General features: G+C 35.0%; 1 protein-coding gene and 2 long non-coding RNA genes across 6 annotated transcripts in view; 2 read left to right on the forward strand and 1 right to left on the reverse strand.

Moving 5' to 3' along the window:
* LOC102623904 (probable disease resistance protein At4g27220) overlaps nucleotides 1-19,609 on the reverse strand; it is a 90,958-nt gene that overhangs the window by 27,025 nt on the left and 44,324 nt on the right. The gene's annotated exons all lie outside the window — the stretch shown is intronic.
* Nucleotides 533-3,622, forward strand: LOC127902760 (uncharacterized). 2 transcript variants are annotated; one of them, XR_008055334.1, is made up of 3 exons: nucleotides 533-658; nucleotides 1,048-1,136; nucleotides 3,326-3,622. It is a non-coding gene; the product is annotated as an uncharacterized LOC127902760 (long non-coding RNA). The 2 variants fall into 2 exon arrangements; XR_008055333.1 differs by lacking the exon at nucleotides 3,326-3,622 and having other exon boundaries at nucleotides 1,048-1,601.
* LOC127902766 (uncharacterized) lies at nucleotides 1,813-2,385 on the forward strand. Its single transcript, XR_008055340.1, has 3 exons — nucleotides 1,813-1,994; nucleotides 2,092-2,169; nucleotides 2,327-2,385. It is a non-coding gene; the product is annotated as an uncharacterized LOC127902766 (long non-coding RNA).

Genomic DNA, 19,609 nt, shown 5'->3' on the forward strand with positions numbered 1-19,609 from the left:
GAACTATTGATTCTATAGATGGGTTTGTTCTATACTTGTCGAAATTATTCGTATTCTTTGAATGCATGAGTATGCCCTGTGGACAACCTTAAATTATTTGAAGGGTTTCTCAATAGTTTATGTAATGATGATGGAGTACAAAGACAATGATAATATCAAGTTTAAGTCACGATTCTTGTTATGAGTATTTTTCCTTTTTATTCATTTTGTGGTTTATGTTAAATTATTTGTGTTCTGAGTGCCAACGTGTGTGTTGTGTACGGAGTTTAGGCACCGGTGATAAGAAACCTGGACATTTCATATTCATGGATAGTAATTATATAAAGCAATTGGGTTTCTATCTTTTGATGAGTCACCTGGACGTTTCATATTCATGCAATAAATAGCCACAGTTTCTATAGATGTTAAAATGCCTTTGCTGCAAGAAACCCCTTCAGTTTCAAGTTCCAGTCCCATTATTAGCCCTCTTTCCTTTCCTTTTTCCTATAAATTCTAACTTCTGTGTTATCAATTCTAACTTCTGTTATTAATCGATATTTTAATGGCAATTTATCCAGTGCTATCAATTCTAACTTCTGTTATTAATCATTATCAGGTCTATGTCTCGACAGTGCAAGCTTATAACTATCCTGTGACCGCCTTCCAATGGCATCCAGAGGTATTAACTTCAATGCTCTTAACAGTGATTTTAGCTGCACCCCATTTACAAAATTGATAAGCTTAATATGGCAGACTGATCTGGTTAATCAAACCTTTTGAGTGACATTTGTATGCTAAACTCTAGATGTGTGTGATGTTGTGGACAAGCTGTCTGGCAACACTATTTATTTCTCTAAAGATGATTTGATTTCAGGCCAAGCTACAATTTTCTTGTGGTATTCATGTCATGTGTTCCATCTTTCTGGTCAAGCTCTATTTCTGTGTGGTTTATGAGAAAATATTTTTTTATATTCATCTTGTTTCTCCAAGTCAGGTATTTCCTAAACAAATTTCTTAGTAATGCCACTGATTCTGTTTAGAGGAAAAGACTGACCAAATATGTTGCAGAAAAATGCTTTTGAATGGGGGCCAAAAACAATTCCACACACAGAGGACGCCATTCGGGTGACTCAACAAGCTGCAAACTTTTTTATAAGGTCAGTTCTTATTACCTGCATGATTGTTTATGTTACGAATTTCATTGTTAAGCAAGTGCTGGAATTTCATTGATAGTTTATTTTCTTTTCTTAATGACATATTTTATTAATATATATGAAGGAAAAATAGAAATAAATAATAATATATTGTCATTCGCTTTGGTTATTTAATAATCTTGTCTTGTTAACAAATATCATTAACATACTTCCATATATGGACAATTGAATATGCAAACGAATTTATAGTAAATTACATTAATAGTTGTGTTCATATCACTTTGATGACCAAAACTAATTAGGAACACCATGTGGTTAATTATGGGGTTATCTGTTCAGTAAAAGAAATTCAAATTAGGCCTCTACTTTTGAATGTACTCAAACAGTAAAATAATTAATGAGACTGAGGCTAATAATATCAAACTCTACATCTTTGCTGCAGCGAGGCTAGGAAGTCATCAAACAGGCCACCTGCTCGAAAAGTACTTGACAACCTCATTTACAATTACAATCCCAATTCTTAAGTTTCCTGAAGGCACTAACAATGGGTAAAGGTTTTTCATGTTTAGATAATTTCGTTCTAATTGGATTAACATACCCTAGCGTAGCTAATTCCTATGTGACTTATTGACACGAATGGACACTTTTAATTTGAAGTGAACTAATTAAGCAACTATGATCGTGTAGGAACTATGATCATGCAATCTCATCTTTACAAACTCTTTCCATTTGCTATTGTACCATTGAGGCTTACACAAGGGTATAGAAGCCACTTGACACAGCTTAAAAACTTTTAAAATAGTGCAGAAGATCAACTTTTTGTTTTATAATAACATAATTTTTCATTTGCTCTCATCAGAGGTGAGAAACTTTGCAGATGATGCTTCAATGGCTCCAAGTTTCATTATGACATTATTTCATTTCAGTTATTTATTTTCTTTACATTATGTCATTGCAGGCTGCTGGTCTAATAAATTAAAAATGAGAAATTCCCTTCTTTCTTCAATGCCTTCCCAGCTTTACTACTTTGGCAATGGTACGTTCCATTAGTTTTCTATGAAGCTTGAGTAGAGCCTAATACAAAATATTTATTTTTGCTTGGAGTTAATTTTTTACTGGGTTTTTAATTTAATGGATAGACACATTGTGTGTTGTGATGATATTTAAATTTTTTTTTCTTTTTAAATTTTCAGGAAACGGTGAAGTTCAGATGCCATATTTGGCCAATTCCATGCAAGCTGATAGCCCGGTGTATGCTTTCTTTCTATCCTTCAAACATTAGTACACCATTTTAAGTACTTAAAATGAATACAAGATATTTTAAGATGCTGCAGAGTGCAAGGAAATGGCAAAAGCAAATTTTTTTTTTTTGGGTGATTATGGACTATGGTGTTTGCTGGAATAATCAAAAGCTTTTTTTTTTTTTTTCAAAGATCAGTACTTGCTCGTTTGATCAAATTCAACCAGCCATTTATCAACATCAATACTTAAAAAGAAGGAAAAAAAAATTATTGCGCCCTCTACTTTTGTTTGTAAAGTCTTGGTTTGTGAATTCAAAGGGGGTAGAACTATATGAATTAAAGATTGCCTTAGAAAGATAGAGAATATGCATAGCTTTAAGAGGTACATCTCTTAATTGCCTTGAACTCTATATTTGTTGTGAATATTCTGGATTAGTAGCTCCATCAATACAATGGCTGAAATGTTTTATTATTCTAGTAGAGTAATTTGGAATGAGTTGACACTAATTGCATTATGTTGTATTAGATATTAAATTTTATTATGAATTTTTTTTAGCTGGAAAATCATTGTTTTTTATATAATGAGAAATAAACACACTTTCTTGAAACTAGATGTACTGAAAACTTGAATGCTATAATTTGCTATCGCACTCTCTCTTATTCATATATATATAAGAGAATTAATTCATCATCACCTTTTTTTTTTAATTTATATCTATAGTTAAATATATTCTACCTTATTTCTAATCAAATGAGTTACAACATTCTTATTCTCTAATTTTCCTTTAAGATAATTGAGTTGATCTGTTCATAACTTATGAATTTTTTTGTTTACGAGCAAAATATGTTTATTTCTATTAAATTTTGTCTCTGTATTGCTTGTTAATTTATTTTGCAACTGTTGGAATTTGGCAACCAATTTCTTTTCCTTTTTCTTTTATTTGTTTGCAGATATGATTAATATGTTTAAAGTGTTTCTTCTTCAACTTATATCCCTAACCCATCAAATTTATCGAATGAAGAAGCTGTCCATGAATGAAGAAGCTATCCGTGATAATGCATGATCGCAGTACTTATGTTCATGGAGTGAAAAAAAATAATCCTTCTAAATTTAGCTTTTAGATTTGGTAAATTTAGCCCTTAAATTCAGCTATGAGTAGAAGGAATTTGATTGGATAATAGCAGTTAAGATTATTCAATTATAAGAATAAGATGTCTTGTAATAAGGCGTCTTTGTGTATTGAAGTATTTGGATTGTGTAATATATATTGATAATATTTAAATGTTATGAAAGGTTTTGATATATAAATTGATTTTTGTTCTTATTTCTCACAGCCTTTTAATTCTATCAACAAATCAATGGGCAACATGTCATTTTATATAATTATTTTTTTAAATAATAAATAAAGTAGTGATACTAGAGTAACAGTAATCACAAATACTAATATATTATTGTAATATTTTTGATATCATGGTGTTATTATTTTAGTGATACTATAGTAATAGTAATCACTGACACCACTTACAAGTGTCACTATTTTTCTGACTCTCAGATTACTGACACAATTAACAAGTGTCAGTAAAAGTAATTTCTGACACTATTCTAAAGTCAGTAAAGATCATTTTTCTAGTAGTGCATAGATGATCTTCAAAGAATAAAATTCCATTATGTAATTGGTTTTTACTTGCAACTCCGCTAGTGCACTTTTGTCATTCTTCATGAAAATCCTCGTCATCTGCATACAAAATTTTCAAATAATCAAAACCAATTATTTCATTATGAACACTAGAGCTGGCAAAATTTGACACGACCCGATTACCCGACACGAACACGACATAAATAAATGGGTATGGGTCGTCAAATTTAACACGATTATTAAATGAGTCGGGTCCGGGTCAACACGATTTTTTTTCGTGTCAGGTTAGGGTTAAAATTCTTGACCCATTTACCCGATCAATGACCCGATTATATTTTCTATTTTAAAATAATTTACATATTCTTATCATTAAAACTCAAATATTAGAGATGATTTTTTTTTAATTCTTGAAAAGGGTGAATATAAACACAATGTTTTATTTATAAAATTTTAAATACATTTAGAGGTTCAATAGTGTAAATCTGTAAAAATTGATAGACATGTATATTTTATAATATTGACATATAATATTATATATATATATGTATATAATTAAAACCTCAATAGTGTAAATGTGTAATATATTGGTAGATATGTATATTTTATAATATTGATAAATTATGTAAGTATGTATGTACATACATATGTATGATAGTGTGTAAATATTTGATGTAACTTTTGTTCAATATATAGATATTAAACGGGTTATTGGGTAACCCGATTATTTTTCCATGTCGGGTTTGGGTATCAATATTTTGACACGCTTATTAAATGGGTCGGGTTTGGGTCGACTTAAATTTGACACGACACGAAACTGACACGATACGAACACGACCCGATGTCCCGTTTTGCCAGCTCTAATGAACACTAGTCAATAACATAACTCGACGACTTAGTGCATCAATGACTTTGTTCAATTGGCCTGACTTGTATTTGAGAGAGAAAGTGAACTTCTGAATGGAGGCAATCCATCTCGCATGCATTCGATTGGATTTAGAGGAACTGTTGAGATACTTGAGAGCTTGATGATCCGTGTTTATGATGAATTCTTTTTTAATTAGGTATGGCTCTCATTGTTGCAAAGTGTGAAAATTTGCATATAATTCTTGCTCATATGTTGACAATTTCTTTCTGGCTTCGCTGAGCTTCTCACTGAAAAAGGCGATTGGCTTCATTTCTTGAGATAGAACAGCTCCAGTTCCCACTCCAAAAGCATCATAATCGACTTCAAAAATCTTGTTAAAGTCAGGAAGTGTAAGCATAAGTGCATTTGTTAGCTTCTCCTTCAAGACCGTAAAGCTTTGTTATACTGTTTTTGTCCAAACAAATTGTTTTTGCTTCAAACAGTCTGTAAGCGGTGCAGCTATAGTGCTAAAGTCTTCACAAATTGTCTGTAAAAGGTTGCGAGGCCATGAAAACTTCGAACATCTGAAATTGTCTTTCGTGTCGGCCATTCTCAAATAGCTTTTACATTTTCTTAATCGACTTTGATTCCGTTTGAACTCCAACAAAGCCCAAAAAAATTAAGTTGTCTTTCATAAAGCTACATATTTTAAGATTGGCATACAACTTGTTCTTTCATAACACCTCAAATACTTCCTTCAAATGTTGAATATGATCTTCCTCGCTATGGCTATAAATTAAGATGTCATCAAAATAAACAACAATAAATTTTCCAATGAAAGTTTGAAATACCTGATTTATTAACCTCATGAAAGTGCTTGAAGCATTCAATAGACCAAAGGGCATAACTAGCCACTCGTACAGACCCTCATGAGTTTTAAACACTATTTTCCACTCATCACCAAGGCGAATCCGAATTTGATGGTACCCACTCCGCAGATCAATCTTAGAAAATAATTTTCACCCTCCTAATCTGTCAAGCATATCATCTAATCGAGGAATAGGAAAATGATATTGTACCGTAATCTTGTTAATGGATCGACTATCTATGCACATCCTCTAGCTTCCATTTTTTGTTTTTTGGAGTTAGGAGTGTGGGTACAGCTACATGGCTCATACTTTCTCGAGCCAGGCCTTTCTTGAGAAGATCTTCAACTTGTTCATGCAGAATCTCATATTCTTTAGGGCTCATGCAATAGTGTGGTAAGTTTGGTAAGCTTGCTCTAGGAATAAGATCAATGTGGTGCTGGATATCTCTAAGTGGAGGTAATTCGATTGGTAATTCATCAGGAATAACATCAGTGAATTCTGCAATAAATGTTGGATTGAGTCCGGTACACTTTGTGAGATAAGAACATCTTTAGGCACCAAAAGAAGGTTATTCCCGGTCTTTGAGCGTATTGGAGTGTTAGACTGCTTCATTGGGGCAAGAATAAACTTCATGTTGTCTTTATAAAATGTATAAGTGTTATTTTTGCCATTTTGCATTGTATTTAAATCAAATTACCAAGGACGACCAAATAACATATGACAAGCATCCATATCAACAACATCACACATTACCTCGTCTTTATACTTACCAATGGAGAAAAGAACACGACACTGTTCGGTCACCTTTGTCTCACCGACATCTTTAATCCACCCATTGTGGTATGGAGTTGGGTGTGGCTGAGTTGGTAATTGCAATTTATCTACATGGTCTTGGATATTATGTTCTCGCTGCTTCCGCAATCAATGATAAGATCACATACCCATTGGTTGACCATGGATCGTGTTTTGAAGATGTTATGTCGTTGAATGCTTTCATCCTTCTTCGGGGTGTACATTAGTCATCTTATTACTAATGATACTCCTTCAGCTTCATAGGTGAACTCCTTTGATTCGTCTTCTTTTTCATACTCATCATCCTCTGGATACTCCTCTTCTTCAATGTCATCATCATGTGTGGCCAAGTTGACCAGTTTACTTTGTCGAGACTGATTAGAGTAATGACCCGTCTGACCGCAACGATAACATTTGTTTCCTCTTGGGACTGTATAGGGATTATTGGATTTGGATTTGTTCACTAGTTCATTTTGTAATTGTCTCGCCGGTTGGTTCTGGGAGAAATTTGGCCTAGGTACTTCTTCACATGGTCTGGCTATATTATCTTTCCTTTATTCCAGTCAGGCTTTTGTGGTAGTACAGAAGATTGTGAAGAAACTTGAATACGAGTGCCTCTTTTGTTAAGTTGTGCTTCAATCTTCAAAGCCAGTTGTATTGCACTAGACAGAGTGTGATGTGACTGCTTGAATACTTCATCTTGAATATTGGTGCGAAGTCCATCAATGAACCTCGAAATCTTTTGATTTTTAGTCTCACAAACATCCACACGTGCAGCAAGTTTGTGAAATTCTGTAACATGCACATGTACTGTTTGGTTGGCTTGCCAATAATGTTGATACCGGCTGAAAAGTGTATGCTCATAATCTGGAGGAAGAAAATGCTCAATCATTAATTTTCTCATGCGTTGCCAAGTTTGAACTTTGTCCTTTCCTTGTCGAATTTGTGTTGTTTGTAATTGATCCCACCAAGCAAGCGCACCTCTTTTGAGTCAATAGACCACCAATTTGACTTTCATGTGCTCCTCAGCCCCCCCAATAGTCAAAGAATTTTTCAACTTCAGCTAGCCAATCAAGAAATTCCCAGATCATGAATAGGCCATCAAATTGTGGAATTTCAATTTTCATTCGGTAGTCAATTTGCCGAGGCCCTTGGTTATTTTCTGGTGGCACCGGTCCTTCATCATCTTCACTAGAATCTTCGTTGAAAAGTTGATTCCGGTGAAGTCTGAAATTTCCTTGAGGAATATTGGGCTGTCTTGGTTCCACTCCAACTTCAACTCGCCTTTGTTGTTGGAAATTATTGTTTTGTCCGCTAAGGAAGTGTTGAGTCAAATTCATAAGCATGACTTCTAAATTTTGCAATCTAGTTTCAAGTACAACAATTGATTCTTCTCCCTTCAGATTGCACAAATTACATAAAAAGAAAAGTGCTTTATGTATAAAACTTTCAAACAAATTGGGCCAAAATCTAACTTTACCAAGTTTAGAGTAATTTTGGGCTCGACATTCCATTTCCGACAAACGAATTTTCTTTATCACCAAGGTATGATACTTTTCATATTTATCCAACGGCTCGTCAATGACAATACCTTTGTAAAAAGTACTTATTTTGAATAGTATATTGTGGAAATGTCTGGTCGGTAATACGACTATTTCTTATAGTGTAAAAATGATACGCTAAGCGTTCACATTTTGATGAGTAAATTAAGGATTTCAAGATGAAGTACATAATTAGATTAATGCTAAGAAACTGAAGTTTGATCGATTGAAAACGAAAATAACAATAAAGGTAATTAAGAAAATGAACAATATATGCAGAAGCGGCTCCTTATTAGGACTTCTAGATTTTCTCTTGGGCTTTCCTTGTTATTGTTAAAAAATGACACGAAGAACTTTGAGTTTAAAAATCTGGCCTTGATGCCCGCTAGCCCTCCAACATATGAAGCACCAGATGTTTTGATGAGAAAACGACAAGACCATTTATCAAATTTCTTGTGGATATAAATACATACACATAGACGAGACCAACCTCCTCAAATGAGAATCAGAGTGATTACAAGACCTTGCAATGAGACAATGATACACCATCAAATGTCAAAATACAATAGAAATTCACGACATATATATAATAAAAGACCTCTCATTGAGTCATATATATTGAGAATAAAAATGTTATAATACATACACAAAGCTTAGCTAGAATAAAATGTCTTTGAACTTGCGATGATCAAATAAAGGAAACAGACAGGTTGTAACTCACACTATCACAAGAAGATCACGAAAATGGAAATGGAAACCCCATAGAATGGAAATTTTGAATAGAGGAAAAAAGAAAAACGACCTTATTCACAGAAGAAGAGTGACTTAAATCTTCATCTGTATCCAGACATTCTGCAATCATAGAGTAGAGAAATTTTAACAGGAACAGCAGAGAAAATATTATGAATATGCTATAGACCAATATACTTGTTCATAGCTAACGTTTGATGGTTTAAGGATTTGTTCTAGGAATAATGGGCTGATTACTTTTTTTTTATTTTTTATTTTTTTTTAATCCAATGAATGATATTCAGCTGTTAATTATGTGTTCATAGGGAAGAACATTTTCTAAGTACTTTCCTTGCCTTCTAACTTTCCGAAAAGCAAACCCAATGAACAAACAGAGCACAAACTAAAATAAAAGAACAGCAATGATGACAATAAATAATTGGCAAAGAAAAAAAGGAAAAAAGTATGCACGTTTTCAAGGAATTATAAAATATGAAGGCTTTTAATGAAATTTTATCATAAAAAGTATGCAAGGAATTATAAAATTTTAGAATTTTTGGAATTTTTAATGCACCAAAGTTCATTTTTAGCTTTTAAGGTTTTTATGTGTGAGCCTCTCAGCATGTTCCCCAACCTCCTCACGTGAAAATATTTCTATGTACGGCTACGAGCTTTTCCAGATTGTATTGTAATTTTTAATGCACCAAAGTTCTTATTATTTTTCGCTAAAAGTTTCTAAATTGTATTGTAGTTTGAACTTGCCCATCATTCAATTTTTTAACTCCACAATTATTTGACCTTACCAAGCTTGAAAATATCCTTCCATATATATTTAATCTTCTCCAAGTATGATGAAGATTTAATCAAGAGCCTCCGGGATCTTAAAGTGCAAGATAGGTCCGTAAAATTTTTAAAACCCCACTGTTTAAATTTTTTTGGACTTTCTTACACTTTAAAATCTTAAATTGATATATATATATATATATAATCATTATTAGGTGCTAGTGCCCTTATTTTTTTTTAATGGAAACACGCTCTTAAGTTGTAGGGTTTAATAGGATTATTGTTGAATGAACTATAAAGCCGTTCAGTTTAATAACATTAAAAACTAGTTTAATAACATTAAAAACTAACTTTCAACTAGCTCTCTTAAATTGTATGGCTTAAAAGCATGTTCGCATGAAAAAATGAACGCGCCTGTACCAAAAAAGAACTATATATTATTTATTTTATATATACATACGTGCTCGCGCTCGTGTATATATATATATATATATATATATATATATCTTTTTAATATATTCCATTACTTTAATAATCAATTTAAAATAGTTTGTGATATTTTCAGCTATTTATTTATCTACTTTTAGTTAGTTATTTACACCGAATGAAGTGCTAGGGTCCAAATTTTAGTATCCTTCTCAGCTGTTTGGGGTTAGTAAATACTAATTAGCTTATTCGTCCCGAACAGCCGCGTAAATGCTGTTAGATTTCGGAGAGATGCTGAGGATGGTACAAGATTTATCAAATTGTGGCGACATTTTTATACCTTTATAATTTCAAGATTTTGAATAAATAAAAGCATGTTCACATGAAAAAATGAACGCGCCTGTACCAAAAAAGAACTATATATTATTTATTTTATATATACATACGTGCTCGCGCTCGTGTATATATATATATATATATATCTTTTTAATATATTCCATTACTTTAATAATCTATTTAAAATAGTTTGTGATATTTTCAGCTATTTATTTATCTACTTTTAGTTAGTTATTTACACCGAATGAAGTGCTAGGGTCCAAATTTTAGTATCCTTCTCAGCTGTTTGGGGTTAGTAAATACTAATTAGCTTATTCGTCCCGAACAGCCGCGTAAATGCTGTTAGATTTCGGAGAGATGCTGAGGATGGTACAAGATTTATCAAATTGTGGCGACATTTTTATACCTTTATAATTTCAAGATTTTGAATAAATAAAAGCATGTTCGCATGAAAAAATGAACGCGCCTGTACCAAAAAAGAACTATATATTGTTTATTTTATATATACATACGTGCTCGCGCTCGTGTATATATATATATATATATATATATATCTTTTTAATATATTCCATTACTTTAATAATCAATTTAAAATAGTTTGTGATAGTTTCAGCTATTTATTTATCTACTTTTAGTTAGTTATTTACACCGAATGAAGTGCTAGGGTCCAAATTTTAGTATCCTTCTCAGCTGTTTGGGGTTAGTAAATACTAATTAGCTTATTCGTCCCGAACAGCCGCGTAAATGCTGTTAGATTTCGGAGAGATGCTGAGGATGGTACAAGATTTATCAAATTGTGGCGACATTTTTATACCTTTATAATTTCAAGATTTTGAAGAAATAAAAGCATGTTCGCATGAAAAAATGAACGCGCCTGTACCAAAAAAGAACTATATATTATTTATTGTATATGTACATACGTGCTCGCGCTCGTGTATATATATATCTATATATATATATATATATATAGATATATATATCTTTTTAATATATTCCATTACTTTAATAATCTATTTAAAATAGTTTGTGATATTTTCAGCTATTTATTTATCTACTTTTAGTTAGTTATTTACACCGAATGAAGTGCTAGGGTCCAAATTTTAGTATCCTTCTCAGCTGTTTGGGGTTAGTAAATACTAATTAGCTTATTCGTCCCGAACAGCCGCGTAAATGCTGTTAGATTTCGGAGAGATGCTGAGGATGGTACAAGATTTATCAAATTGTGGCGACATTTTTACACCTTTATAATTTCAAGATTTTGAAGAAATAAAAGCATGTTCGCATGAAAAAATGAACGCGCCTGTACCAAAAAAGAACTATATATTATTTATTTTATATATACATATGTGCTCGCGCTCGTGTATATATATATATATATATATATCTTTTTAATATATTCCATTACTTTAATAATCAATTTAAAATAGTTTGTGATATTTTCAGCTATTTATTTATCTACTTTTAGTTAGTTATTTACACCGAATGAAGTGCTAGGGTCCAAATTTTAGTATCCTTCTCAGCTGTTTGGGGTTAGTAAATACTAATTAGCTTATTCGTCCCGAACAGCCGCGTAAATGCTGTTAGATTTCGGAGAGATGCTGAGGATGGTACAAGATTTATCAAATTGTGGCGACATTTTTATACCTTTATAATTTCAAGATTTTGAAGAAATAAAAGCATGTTCGCATGAAAAAATGAACGCGCCTGTACCAAAAAAGAACTATATATTATTTATTTTATATGTACATACGTGCTCGCGCTCGTGTATATATATATATATATATATATATATCTTTTTAATATATTCCATTACTTTAATAATCTATTTAAAATAGTTTGAGATATTTTCAGCTATTTATTTATCTACTTTTAGTTAGTTATTTACAACGAATGAAGTGCTAGGGTCCAAATTTTAGTATCCTTCTCAGCTGTTTGGGGTTAGTAAATACTAATTAGCTTATTCGTCCCGAACAGCCGCGTAAATGCTGTTAGATTTCGGAGAGATGCTGAGGATGGTACAAGATTTATCAAATTGTGGCGACATTTTTATACCTTTATAATTTCAAGATTTTGAAGAAATAAAAGCATGTTCGCATGAAAAAATGAACGCGCCTGTACCAAAAAAGAACTATATATTATTTATTTTATATATACATACGTGCTCGCGCTCGTGTATATATATATATATATATATATATATATCTTTTTAATATATTCCATTACTTTAATAATCTATTTAAAATAGTTTGTGATATTTTCAGCTATTTATTTATCTACTTTTAGTTAGTTATTTACACCGAATGAAGTGCTAGGGTCCAAATTTTAGTATCCTTCTCAGCTGTTTGGGGTTAGTAAATACTAATTAGCTTATTCGTCCCGAACAGCTGCGTAAATGCTGTTAGATTTCGGAGAGATGCTGAGGATGGTACAAGATTTATCAAATTGTGGCGACATTTTCATACCTTTATAATTTCAAGATTTTGAAGAAATAAATGGAATCTGTTTTTCATAACTGCTCCACTATCCACTAGGAGGAATTTTAAAATACATTACAGATTAGTGATTTCTCAGAATAAATAAACACATATTATAACATTATTTAGTTATCGTATAAATATACACACGAGTGTGAGCCTCTGATATATTTTGATAATATATAATAAACACATATTATAACATAACTTCTGATATATTTTAGAATTTTTAATACACCAAACATTTTTAGCTTTAAAGGTTTTTATGTGTGAGCCTCTCAGCATGTTCCCCAACCTCCTCACGTGAAAATATTTCTATGTACGGTTACAAGCTTTTCCAGATTGTGAGTATTCCGAAGCAATCCAACTTGAAAAACAGCTGGTTCGTAGAAAATGACAGTTTACATATGAAGCTGGCCCTGCTGCCATACATATGATGATGAAGACCATTTTGCTTTATGTCAATTCCTCCAAGTTGAAATCTTTCTCGGTCTGGGACACTTCCAACACATAAAGTACTACTAGGCTAGATGATTTTAAAAAATGTCAAGGTCCTTTATCAAATTTCATTTGCATTCAAGACCAATCCCCTTTGATGAAAATCAATAATTAAAGGCTTTCCAATGAGAAATTATTACGTCTTCAAATCTCAAAAATCGCCAGAATATTAATTCGCTACATATAATCAAGATATCTCATTGAGACGCATTAATAAAAAATGTCAAAATGCATAGAAAGAGCAGACACACGGATGATGAATTTACTCATCTTTATTAGCATTTGAACTTGAGAGACAGAATGAAGTACATGTCAAGAATATCATAAAGATGGAAACCGGAAGTCCTCCGCACATAAACTTTGAAGAAACTGGAAAACGACTTTATTCCAGATAATGCACACCAGAGTGACCAAAATTCTCTTCAGTAACTATAGAGAAAATATTATTTTGCATGCATTTCACGTAACTGGATTAAACTACTCCCCTGTTGGTTTATCAGACCACATTTTTATGGTGCAATATAAACCATCTTTTCAAAACACTTCTACAATGTGAGAAACAAATGATTTTTATATAGTTGTTCATAGCTAACTTTGGATGGTTTAATGATCTGTAGATTTTGTTTTATGCTATTCAAGGAATGATATCCAATTGTTCCTAAGAGTTCATAGGCAGGGGCATATATATGCATGATTTGATATAATTCTTGCAATTTCTAAGTACTTGCTCTTTCCATACCTTCTAAGTTTTGAAAGAAAGGTCGAAATAAACAGAGAAACAGGACAAACAGAAGAAGACTGAATTAACAGATAAACAAAGATGGCAACTAACAAATGGAAAAGTTCTCTTGTAATCAAACTATAGCAAACAGATGACACCATTACCTTATATCTTAATGAGTAGATTGATTCTAAACATATATGTTAGGATACATTTGGTTGTTTAATAGTTTGAAATAAGGAGAATAAACTAGTGGTGTATTCCAAACAATTTAGATGAAGCGATAAAACAAGCCAAGAAATCAAATAAAATGAAATGAAATTGAATTAACTGGGACTTTGTTTTTCAAATTCACAACTCGCTTGTAATTAAAGTAAAATGCCAATGCCATTAGGACATATACATCATTGAATAAGATGAGGACCCCTCCAACAGCTGAAAGTAAAATTTTCATTCATTAGTTTCAATTAAAAGTAAAGCACACAGAGATTTGCAGGGAAGCAAGAGATTTAATAAATATAACAGCAGCAATTTAATTTGACAGGACTTCCATACAGTAATGAAGTCAAACACTAATGATTAACGAATTTTTGTAATTGAATGAATAAGATTCTCTGATTTTGGATAATTGAATGAGTAAGATTCTCTAACTCTTGTGAAAATATCAGTTTTAAATAGGGTACAGTTTCAAGAATTAAGCACATATGTATCCCATCTGTCAGTACGTGATCATAAACTTACTTTATAACAAATATCTGATCTATTTGGTACATTTTATTTAAAAGAGAAAATTTTATAAAATTTTTCCACTGGAGATAGTGAGTTATTCGTAGCTTCTCAGCATGTAAATGCTGTATGATTGTGTTAAGATCATTATTAGCCCAAGGCTGTTGATCATCTCTCTCTCCATAGTAGAAGTCATTTATCACCACCTCTCTCATTGCTCTGCATCCATATACCAACATTGATAAGAGTCGCTGTAGAGTTTGGAGTGACAGATTCGATAATGATCAACTCCAAATACTCGCCAAGATCGTAAATCAAACAACCAAGATGCAAAAAGAATCAATCCAGAACAAATCACAGAGAAACTAAGAACCGAAAAGAATTAAAGAATTAGCGGCAAAGACAAAAGAATTAACGTGGTTCAGCTAGCTTTCACTAGCTTACATCCACAGGAATGTAAGAGCTCATAACAGAGAGTTTTAAGAGCTCTCATTTTCAGAAGCTGATTACAGAGAGTTTTAAGAGCTCATAACAGAGTATTTCTTGAAACCTTCTCACGAATCTTCTAATCACTCAATAGCTCTCACGCACATGCCTCCTGTTGCACCAGAATCAGCTGTTTATAACAGCTTCTTCAACAAACCAAAAGCAACCCAGAAACTCACGTGATTGGCATGCGTTATAACAGATTCATAACGACCTTGAGCAGCTTCTTCGAGCACGTGTTTCTCTCGTGGTTTACTTAAACACAAAACGACGCTCAACTAAGTCGTTCCAGAGACAAAACAAATTGCTCTTCAAAACGCAACCAGCAGTTGTTGTATTGTAGTTTACTTAAGCTGCAAAACGCAAGTCCAACTTGTCGTTCCAAATATCTTGATTTGCTTCACAACACAACAGTCGCTCTAGACTTTTTGCTGTGGAGGAGGTTGCTAAGCTCATCAATTCCTTGCAACGAAGAACTAGAAGTTCTTTTAGGTTCCCAAAAGATACCGATGATGATGGCCATAGAATTAACAGATTTTGACAATAATGTACATTTAGAATTTCAAGGCATTGAACAAAGGAGTCCAATTTGGAGTCTTGTTTCCACAATTGCTTCAGATGATTAAATTTGTGCAGATCTAAATGTTTTATCATTGTAAACTTCCTCACATGTTTCTTCAAGCATCCTCCATTCGAAAATACCTCTTCGCATGAACAACGACGCCGTATGAGAGTTTCCAGATTATGAAATCTCTCAAGTAAATCAAGTGGAAAACAAGTTGAGTCATCATCCACTGTTTGTAGTAGTTTAAGACTGCCAAAAAGGTGTTGTGGGAAATCGCTCTACAAAGTCATCCTCGAGTCTTTTCCACTTAATGCCCGTTCCTCCTAAGTTGGTTAAGCTCTGATCATCATCAATCACGTAATAACTTATTAAGTCAATTCATATTCTCTCAAATAACTTGTTGGTACGAGATTTTGGTTCTCTGCTCGTCTACGACCAAGATCTCTCCTCAACTAACACGACCACGACCAGGATCTCTCCTCGTAAGACTTTTTCTTTACAGACTCCTGCGTACACAGAAACAAGTCAGAGTACGCCGGGTGTTTTTCCGGCGTAAACCTTCCGATGCTCAAGTCAGAAACGTAGGTTTCGGATTCCTGAGAAAATCAACCACTAATCTTATGGCTTGTTTTCAGTATTAATTATCCAGAGCTCTTTTTATCTCCCTTTCAATGTCAAAAAATGTAACCCTTTTACCTTCGTTGGCTACCTTTTTATAGGCTTCCTCAGAATCTAGGCCTTCCACAATCCACGTCTATCACTTCCCCCACTCTCGGAAATGGATGCCCCATTATCGTCAATATGGCTGAATGGAGATGGATTTCATGCCTTGATTTTCGGGCAGGAGTGCACGTCTTGCCAATTGTCATTGACCGGGTCTCCTCACCTCAAACTCTAGCAGGAATGGCCTTATGCTCCTAGTAGGAGGTCGGCTCCCGCTGTGACCCCGTGAAGGGTGTGTTTGTGAACGAGCAGAATGTTCCTGCTCGAACTATCCCGCTGTCAGATATCTGCTCACCATATCTGGTCTTGTCGGCGTATGTCCCCCAAACATCGGTCCCCCAGTTTCTGGTGTCGGGTAACGCAGTGAACCGACAGTAGAAATTCAATAGTCATGACTCGCGCAGGATAGGAAGAGGCTTTGAGGAGTCGTGTCGTATTTAATTGCGGACGAGGTGATGTGGCAGTAATCTATCCCTCCATTTGAATTTCAAACCGATGGTTACGAAACCCTTGGAAATTATGCCGTTAAATGCTGGCAACCCAAGAGTTTGTTCCTCATTAGGAAACCCAAAACCCCCAAAAGAGAAACTCGTCATTTATTCCATTTTTGTCTCTCCGGCGACTGAGTCACTCCTCTCCCTCGGCGTAAAAGCTTCCATCCTTGTCTCTATCCGGCTAGGCCACAACTTCAGGTATTATTTCTATTTCCTCAGTCTTGGATAGTTGTGGGAAATTTCTTTTCTCTCTGTTTTGCCTGGGTGGTGTTTGGTGATATTGCTCCGGTTATAGTTTAGGAAATGTCAAAAGGCAAAGAGAAGGTCATTGACATTGATGACGGCGAGTTAGACTTATTGCCTAGTCTGCTCGCTGATTCAGCCTTTGACCATGGGATCCCCTTAGAACCCATTAGATCTAGTGTTGGGACTAGTACTAGGAGGATATCTCCCCAAATAACCTCCTCAACCAGCAATAGCGGTGATGATGGATCTTCTGGTTCAGAAGACACCTTAAGTGAGGACCAGGGAGAAGATTATGGTGAAATGTCCTCACCAGGAACATCACGACCAGATAGGAGGAGCAAAATAGGAGGTAGGCTCTATCGGAGCATTACGCCATTGACTTCATCACATGCACGACCACCGTAGACGAGCTCCATAACCTCCGGGCTAGGTATGACATTCCTGCTGATATACCCCTTAGGGTCCCAAGAAAAAAGATACTCCTAGCCGGCCTCCTAGGGGATACGTTACTCTATTTCAGGATAGTTTTAAGCTCGAGATGAGGTGCCCCCTACAACCCTATTTTGCCCGAATACTTAGTAGGTTGAACTTAGCTCCTGGTCAACTAAACCTCAACGGGTGGAGGGTACTTTCTGGTTTGTTCATATTGTGGGATAGATGCTGCCAGAGCGAGCCCACAATTGATGAGGTGAAGCATCTATACCAGCTAAGGAGCAGCCCCAAAGACGCCAGTTGGTATTACTTCCAGTCAAGTACCAAGTCCAGGAAACCCATAATTGATCTTCCAACTGGTGTTGGTGGGAATTGGAATAAAAAATTATTTTTTACTGGGGGTCCCTGGGGTCAAGTTGCACAAATTGACGGGAAGAATTATCGCGTCCCATCTCGTTTCGTGGTCCCATGTTGCCTGCTTGCTTTAGATTTCTGGTCTCCCTAGTTGTTCTCACTTTGCTAATTTGTCTCTAACCCAATACCTGTTCGATTTGCAGGTTCTTGGGGTGTGCACTACCAGTTTAAACTTGAGCCGCTCAAGTGGGTCGAGGCTGTGTTGGCTAAATCCTGTTCGAACTGAGAGTTGCTAACTACTTATAACTTGTTCGAATCTCATTTGGTGTCCACCGACCATAAGATGAAGGATACTGTAATCGGTGCTCTGAATCAGAAATGTCCTCGACCTCATGCTGCTAAGCGGGACCAGAATAAAGATGCTCCTACTGCGAAGTGGGTGAACATTGTGGAGCAGGTCCCCCCCTTGAGGACTCTACCACCTCTTCCTACCAAAGCCGGAGAAACTAGTGGAGCAGCCGCTAACCCTGCTTCCTCTTCGCCACCAGCTGGGTCGAAACCTCACGTGCCCGAAAATCGAGCAAAGCATTTGGTCCCCTATATCAGTGAGTTTTCTAGACTCGTGAGTAAGAAGGACTTGGAGGACTTTGACGGCAGCACCTTGGGCGAGCTAGTGGGAGCTATTCAGTAGAGTGCTTTCCACCTCGACTGCATGGCCACTTACTATAAGGCAAAGGTCGACTGCTATGACCGAAAAATGAAGGAGGACATTCAATCGGCCAAGACCAAAGATGACGTTGCCGAGAAGAAAGCAGAAGAGCTGAACCTCGAGAATCTGATGTTAATAGAGCGAGAATCTCTCGCGCAGGCAAGGGCCATTACTCTTGAGGAAGAGCTGACTAAAGTCAGGGAGGATCTGCAAAGGCAGAAGGCTATTTACGAGACTCAGCTCGAATCTCTGAAGGATTCCCACCAGGTTCAGGTCAAGAACCTAGAGAAGGAAGCTGACAACCAATATGACCAAGGGCTTCGGCATTCTTATTGCTGTATCATAGCTGTCCTTGGGAAGCAGCATCCTGATATGAAGATGGACGAGCTTGTTGCTGGTGTTGCTCAATATATGGATGAGGAGGCCGCCAAAGAAGATATCGAAGAGATGGAGCCAAATGCTACCGAGGAGGGAGCCTATCCTCCTCGTGCAGTCCCTGTTGATGTTGCTGAGGCAAGTACCCCTCCTGGAGCAACGGATGTTGTAGTTGCTCTTTTCGAACATTGTATGTTAAGACTAGCAGTTTTTCATAATTGGCAGATTAATAAGAATGTTATTATTTGCTTTCTTCGCCTTGAGTTCTTGGCAAATTATTTTATTTTATTTTGTTCGCTTACATTGTGGTCGAGCAGTTTCCAAAAAATTCAGCTTTATGTTGCCTCACGATTGAGAGTCTGCTCGCCTTCGCTTGGTCGAGTAGATTCTGGCACGCTTGACTTGTGGTCTCGCCATAAAACATGCTTTGAGACTTAGCCTTTGCATGCCTTAGAAACTTTTGTAATGCTTGAGA

Source organism: Citrus sinensis, chromosome 5 (assembly GCF_022201045.2).
Source record: "Citrus sinensis cultivar Valencia sweet orange chromosome 5, DVS_A1.0, whole genome shotgun sequence".
In the NCBI taxonomy this organism is placed as follows: Eukaryota; Viridiplantae; Streptophyta; class Magnoliopsida; order Sapindales; family Rutaceae; genus Citrus; species Citrus sinensis.